This window comes from Bacillus rossius, chromosome 13 (assembly GCF_032445375.1).
Source record: "Bacillus rossius redtenbacheri isolate Brsri chromosome 13, Brsri_v3, whole genome shotgun sequence".
NCBI lineage: Eukaryota > Metazoa > Arthropoda > Insecta > Phasmatodea > Bacillidae > Bacillus > Bacillus rossius.
In genome coordinates this window covers 19331381-19339510 of record NC_086340.1, presented here as the reverse complement: position 1 = coordinate 19339510, position 8130 = coordinate 19331381, and the positions used below count along the sequence as shown (strand labels likewise).

Sequence of the window (8130 nt, the reverse complement as noted above, 5' to 3'; positions counted from 1 at the left end):
CAACTGGTGACGCAACCTCTTGACATGGCGCTTCTCGCTCCGTTGTCTAGCAGTCGAGTCAACGACCACATGATTACGAGCATTGAATATATATAATGCAGGGGTGCCCACAAGGGGGGGGTAACGACGCAGACTGCGTCATTAAAATTTCAGAGGGGGGTGGTGGTTAAAAGACGAGAAAAATGTATATATTATTTACATAATTATAGCTTCTAATGTGAAAATACGTTTCTGGTGCTTTCATAATTGAAAGGGATCTTGTAAATCAAATTGGCAACCCCGCACTTTCCTCAACAAAAGCAGTTTGGCATCTTTCGGTTCAGGATGGAAATATTACCTGATATGACTAAAATTATTATTATTAGAAAATCAGTTTTAATTAATGCAAAATGTGATAAAATATAATACTAAAAAAGTATAATATTATAAAATAATTGAGTAAATCATTGAGAAAATGGCATAAAAAATTTCGTGGGGGGGGGGTATCATTAGGTTAGGGGGGGGGGGTGAGTCATTGTGTTGGGGGGGGGGGGGGGGCACCTCTGTATAATGTATAGAAGTCGCGAGCCCAGGTTAAATTTTCTGCCCGGTTTCTCAGAAGAATTGTTGTAGTTCCAAGCTCCGCCGCTGCGATCGCTTCAATCGCTAGGTATCGTCAGCGCACGCCCCTAGCGGTCTTAGGGCGTACTAGGTTAACCAGCCAGTCACCCTCCCATATACGGGAAGCTGGTATCAGCACCTTTCGGCGACCTTGACGATAAGTATTCCTTACCACTGCCTTTGAGAGCCACGGAACCACGGGAGAAGACAAGTCACTGGGATCACTGTATGAAGGGATTCTGTACCCTAGTAACGTGAAAATTAGCTTCTAAGAACTTTGTATCAGGCCTACAGTCAGTGTTGAGTTTAAAATATTATTTAATTTAAAAGTTAAATACATATTTATTTTAACTTTATTTCGCATTGATGATTTTATAGTGTCAAACATTTATATATATTCAATGTTACGAGTTTCACCGCTAGAGGTAGTGTGTGGCAATGCCACCCTGGTGCTTCTAGGCTGGGGAAGAGTTTTTTTAGACATCCCCCAACTTGGATTCACACACACACACACACACTCTTTTTTTTTAACGGTCGTGGCGTTGTTCGTCGACATCCCTCACATGTCGAAGAAAGATTCGGTCTTGTCTATGTTAGTGATGGTTTCGAAAATCCTGACCTCGAAATTTTGTCCCAAAACGGAAGCACACGATGATGCGTGCTACCCTTTTATGCATGGCTGAAACCCAGCATGACTAGGCGTAAAGGCTGCGCCCTGGGTCGGACCTAGAGTCTTCCCTAACGCAGACCCTCCCGAACAAATACACTTAGTTTGAGTTAGGGTAAAAAAAAAAACCGGTGTAGAGGTTCAGGTTCCCATTCAATAATAAACAACAATAAAAGGAAGACCACCCTAAGGTTTTTGGTTTTTGTGACTTCACAGATGATGCAGTGTCTATTTCGTAATAAGAGTCTTCCAACCAACTTGTTAAAAATTTGCTCAAATATTTTTTGTTCGTATTAATTATTATTTTTTTACTCGGAAAGGGTGGTAGTTGCTATCCCCTGAATACGTCCTTAAGGGGCCCGCCTCGTCAGGGGTGTATGTGTGTTAGTGAGGCGGGATGATAAGCGCGACGCTCGCTGGTGCTTCCAGCGCAGCCTCTAAGCGCAAGTCTCTGAACTGGCGCGCATTCGTCTCGTCGGCACAGGATAACTGTGAAATTTGAGCGGTGACCGTAACATTATATGGCGGAGAAATGAAGATAAAGGTGTTATGCAAGCCCCTTAAGTGTTTTCAAGAATCTGTACTGATTGTTTTATGCCTAAAAATCACTCTGAAAACACGCGTTTTAGGCATTTTAACGCTTCTAAAAATACAGTTTAAAAACTTAATCCGAAATTAAAAGTACTTTTCGGTCCTCAGCGAACTCTTAAATGCTATTCGTAAATAGGCCCCACTCGGATATCTTGAGTAGTTTTGAAATCGCGTTGTTTTTCCTGAAGCTCTGCACACCGTATGTGTGCCCAGGTAGGCGGGCCCCTTAAGAGTGGTATATACCCCTTTTTAAAACCAGTTATACATGCGTCCACTACTAGCCTATTTTCTCGAGAATTATGATAGCTACAGCTTTCAGATTATTAATCTGACGAGAAAAGTAATGCAGTTTTTCCAATATAGTTTTATATTTTGGAAATCGTGACGCAAAATATATTTAAAAAAATGGTAAAAACAAGAAATTCGTTGACGAATTTCTAGTTATTCGATGAGAAAAATGAAAATTTGAATCTATATTGGAAAAGATTATATTTTTCTGAATAAAATGGTATATTAAAAGTATAAGGTCACAGCATTAAATATCTGTGTATTTGGTTAGGAAAACTGGCTAATTTGGCATTTTTAGTGTCTGCCTTGTGCTGCTCGACGGGAAAGTTGACGCCAAGCTCCGGGAAGACGAGCAGGGTGGGGATGACACTGACACGCCTCAACGTCGCCCGCGGTAGGGGAAGTGCTGATCTGTAACGGTGATAAACCTCCTCCTCCCTTCTTCCTCCTCCCGCTACACAGCAACACCATTTCTCTAAAGGATTCATAGTCCAGGCATTTTATGAGAAAAAGGGGTCGATTTATGGACAAATTGCGAGAAAAGGTTTTACAATATCAAAATTTGCAGACAAATTTGTAGAATAACATATCCAAAATCCACCGAAATCCACTTTATTTTGGTAACGTTTTTCCCGGGATTTGTCCCGGAAAAATGCGGAATAAATTAATAACTGTAAAACGGTGCGTTCTACGAAGAAAGGTATAGACACTAAAATTAAAGAGAGCCAAATTTACCATAACATATCAAAATTTTACAAACATTCATTAATAACTACTGTTTTGTTTTCTGGAATTCGTCACGGAAAAACCTAAAATATTGAAATAAATTGAAAATGGCGCATTTTACAGCATGTTTCAGGACAAAGTTAAAGTAAACAACGATTTTCATAGTATATTGCAAATTCACAAAAATCAACACAAAATAGGTTTTTGGTTTTCCAGAAAATTTCCTGAAAAAAAAAAGGACAAAACGAAAACGTATCGTACGTCAAAGAAATTCGTGACTAAAATTAAAGACTTTTTTGTATTAAATATAATTTCATTTCAACAAAATCTGCTCATATATATAAATATATATTTACATATGTATATAGTTTTTTTTGTGACTCGTCCTGGAAAATCTTTAAAAATTCAATAAAACGAAAACGGAACATCGTATTGAAAAAGTTTCGGTGGGACAAACAGAAGCACACAAGATTTCCTATACCAGATCCTAAATTCACTGAAATCTGGTATATAGATTTTATTTTGTGATCGGCCACGGAAAAAGTATTGAATATGTAGGCAAAATAACAGAAAGCATTGTATCCCATGTAAAATTGTCGGATCCGAACTATATTTAATTTCCATAATATACAAGTATTTTAAAGTCACTTAAATTATATTCCTTTTTCAGTTAGTGATGTGTTAAAACGTTTTTGAAATCTACCAAAAAAAAATCAGACTCATTTCAACTGCTTATTGTTTGAAAGAAAAATTTGACACGTCCATTCTCACAAAACATATCATACAATTAAATTTACACAAGATTTCCAGTGACCTGTATCGAGAAGAAATAGAAAAATATACACACATTGGGATGCACTCTGTAACACACAATACTGAATAAATATGCATTAGGTAACATACATAAGTACTTTAATTTAAAATATAGGTTACCTAAACAAACATCAGCGTGATTTTATATTTCTATTAATGTTAAACTGATCCAAAAATTCGGAAAATAACCTGCATATCAGCTCGAAATGTTATTTAATAGAATCATCCTGTTTAAGAGCGTTATATACCCATTTTTAAAACCAGTTATACATGCGTCCACTACTAGCCTATTTTCTCGAGAATTATGATAGCTACAGCTTCCAGATTATTAATCTGACGAGAAAAGTAATGCAGTTTTTCCAATATAGTTTTATATTTTGGAAATCGTGACGCAAAATATATTTAAAAAAATGGTAAAAACAAGCAATTTGTTGATAATTTTCTAGTTATTCGATGAGAAAAATGAAAATTTGAATCTATATTGGAAAAGATTATATTTTTCTGAACAAAATGGTATATTACAAGTATAAGGTCACAGCATTAAATATCATTGTATTTGGTTAGGAAAACAGGCTAATTTGCATGGATATGTAGGAACACCCTACCTAAAAAGCCGTCACAGTAATTGCAGTCCTCGGGAGGTAATTCGCGCCGGTTTTTACAGGTTGATCCATGACAGTTTCCACAAGCCGAAGAACATGGGATGCCGTGTTTCCTACAACTGCAGTTGGATGCACCGCAACCATCTTCGTTGCAAGTGCACCTGATTACCTTCAAAAGGCATTCCATAACTGTTGGCTTGTCTGTCGAAATTGGCAAATTGTCTCCATCCCCATTCTTCTGGATTCATCTTAATTCCCTTCCATTCTTGTATCTGATAGAAAACCCTTAAGAAATGGAAACGAGCTGAAGCACTAGTTGGAGGTAACTGTTCTGGTTGTACACATTTAGAACTAGTAGCTGCATTCTCACTTAACACTTTACAACGCAAAGTGTCGAAAGTGTCACTTCTTGACCCATTGTACAGGCGTACTACAGCTGTTCTGCCGATTTTACAGTGTCTTCTTTTGACACACTGGGAATGCTATCTGAAAATACTTTCGCAAGTTGCCTGAAGGCACTGTCATTCTGGAGAAGATCCAATATTTTCCCCTTTATACCATAGATGTGTGATGTGTCACATCCCATGAATGCATGACAGAAAAGAATATTACTACAAATTTCATCACCGAGCTTCAGCTTTAGCTCCTTAATGTGATATGTTTTCTTCTGCCTTTGTTCACTTTTTAAACACAAACAGTTATGTGATTGTGAGCCAAAATATTAGAGTAAAAGGACAAGTAAATCTGTGTCTGTTCCTATAACTATTGTCAATTGTTCTTTTGCACATTTAAAGCTTCTTGGACAATGTAAATATCTGCATCACCTGGTGCTTCGACAACAGGACATTTTCTTCGCGTACATGTATTGCTAATAACCTTAAAAATTGTCCTTTATTTCGCTCGTTCAAAAAAAAAACATATCTTTACGGAGTGATAGCTGCATTTCTCCTGTGAATTCAACTACAGGTGATGCATTACCTCTTGCTCTTCTAATATGTGCTGTGTCTTTAGTACTGTGAGTTTTCCCATATCCATCAAATACAGTAGTTGCTAATCCATAATTTTTCAAGATGAAACTCACGTACAGCTGAGCGATCTCGTTGTATGTTGCAGTATGGGACCAAGGTAACTGATGAAGTAAATATCCTCCGTCAATGACATATTTAATTTAATTTTATATATTTTATCGTTTGCAGAGTTATAACACATGGATACATAAAATCACTCAGTACAAGGGAATGGGAATTCAATCGTATAAATAGTAACTACATATACCAGGACAATAGTACATAAATTTTAAGCACATTTTGATAAAGGTCAATTATATAATGCAATTTTGTTGCCCTTAATTTAATTCACGATTTATTTTGAAGTACGGTGCACGGTTTCCGTTTTTTTTTCTTTCGATAAATTTTTTCCGGGACATTTCCTGGAAAACAAAAAAAAAACAATTAAATGTTGATCTGTGTTAAATTCTCATATATTATGAAAAACATTGTTTACTTTATCTTTTTCCTAACCCATTATACTGTAAAGTGCACAATTTTCGATTTATTTCATTTTTAATATTTTTTCCGGGACTAATCCCGGAAAACGAAGCAGAATTTATAAGATGATTTTCTTGAACTTTGGATATGTTATGGAAAAGATAATGTTCTTTAATTTTTGTCTCTACAGGTTTTGTCGTCAGATGCACCGTTTTTGAGTTATTATTTTATTTCGCGTTTTTCCGGAACAAAACCCGGAAAAAAGTTACCAAAAGAAAGTGGATTTCGGTGGATTTTGGATATGTTATTCTACGAATTTTTCTGTGAATTTTGATGTAAAAAAAACTTTTCTTGCAATTTGTCCATGTTTTTTTCATATCTTTCCTGGACTATCATGGCGAGTAGCTTGAAAAGAATCTTCACTCGGTAGCAACCTACATTGTACAAGATTTTTAAGTCTGTTGATTCGTTCAATGGTTCGTTAATGCTGTTTGTGAGCTTTCGCATAATATAAAAAAGACGCAATTATCTGTTAGTCGGTACGCATGAAAAAAAAGCAAGACAAACGAATCGGTAAGTTAGGGCGACTTTATTTAAGTGCGAAACGGAAGAAAAGAAGAGCAACAGCTCTGATGGAGTACCAGAAACAAAGGTAAGATATAGCGATACCGATATTAATTTTTCTTTTATTAATGTAAAAGAACACCGGAGAATTCCAAACCCGGCTAAAAACTATTTTAAGAAACATATGTTACAAATTAGTTTGTACAATGCATTAAATTTTTTAGAAAAATCCGAAGAGTTGAAGAATATGGTGCAGCACAGTAACTGATCCCCAAACGGCTAACTTGACGGCTCATTTTTCTTTACCAAGATAAAGCAACGCAGAGAATGAAAATATGGTTCTGAATCCTGATGAGGAGTAAGTAGCCAGTGCTTTATACTACACAAACTGCGAACTGTATTTAACGATAACATTTAGAATTAGCATTTTATTACGTTCGGAGTCTAATGAAAGGCTTAAATTTTTCATATAAATAATTTTCAGTCCAGTAATTAACTTCTATGGATTTGTTTTAGGAAAATAATATATATACGCCTAGTGTTACGGACAGATTAAAGAAAAGTTAGATACTCGTTATTACTTTTGTATGTAAGTCATTGGAAGTTATTATGGCTTGACGACCATACATACGTCATCGATTATCAATTTCAATTAGTAATTTTAAAAAGTGAACTAATAGGGCATTAATCCAGTCCTAGAAAAGTCCATGTGATGTGAAAAATACTAGTGCTATTATAAAACAAGCCGAAAGATAATTAAATAAATCAGTATGGGCGAAGTTATAAGGGTGGGGGAATAATTGCGAGAATGGAAGGCAAGCTATTGATGACTCACTGTGTTCGGTTCCAAAAGACAGTTTCTTCATCCCCCACCTCATTTCCCTTGTTTGAGCGTGTCTCAGTTTACAAATGCGTTCGACTATCAACAAATTATTGTTACTTGTGGTAGCCGCTTGGCTGGAAAAATGCCAGGAATCCTTACTGCTGTATGTTGTAATATTCAACTGCGTCATTGGGTGATTTTCCATGTTTCCTTATAAAAAATATTGAGTGCGAAAAATTTTCCCCTTGTAGGCTTTCTAGTAAAGGACGATATACAATATGGCTCTCCTGCAAACAAAACATTCAGTAAATATATGATGACATAAATTATTATTGTTCCACGTAGGCATTTCTTGTTTTTGAATGTTACTTGTTTCTATGCAAGTTTGTACGTGCATGCATGTGTATGCCCGTATCTCGTGCTGTACTTACATTCTGGAATTAGACTTGTCATATTAGTGTACAATAAAACTCTCTTACATCATATCCCACACTTACTGATTAGTTTGCGAACAGTGGTAGTGTTTATAGGCAGGATTATAGAATTAACTGAATATGTCACTACCTTTAAAGAGAAATTCATCAACATTTTGAGCGGAACACACAACTATAAAATTGTACTCAAATATTAGAGCCAAAATAGGAAATTTCGTTACTTTTGGAATTTTGATACTCGACATGTCACAAATATATTTTGTTTTAATCTTTGCAGGACAGTCACCAAATCGTACGCCAAACTTCAGCCACCAATCCAACTGCTGGAAACGGAAGCCGGTGTTTTTCATTGGTCCACGGAAGTGTCTGACACCATCATCATAGAAAACAACATCGTTGAAAACTTAATAAAATGACGTATGAAATGAGCAGTATTCAACAGGAAAGAGAGGTATTTAGAACAAACATTTATCGCCGATTTAGAATTTTTGTAATAAAACGTTTGAACCTATTTGAAGCCAACAACAACCTGCTA

At 36.0% G+C, this 8130-nt stretch overlaps 1 protein-coding gene across 1 annotated transcript in view; it reads left to right on the top strand.

The window, feature by feature from the left end:
* LOC134538314 (transcription factor kayak) overlaps window positions 1-8130 on the top strand; it is a 108877-nt gene that overhangs the window by 24418 nt on the left and 76329 nt on the right. The window lies entirely within an intron of this gene.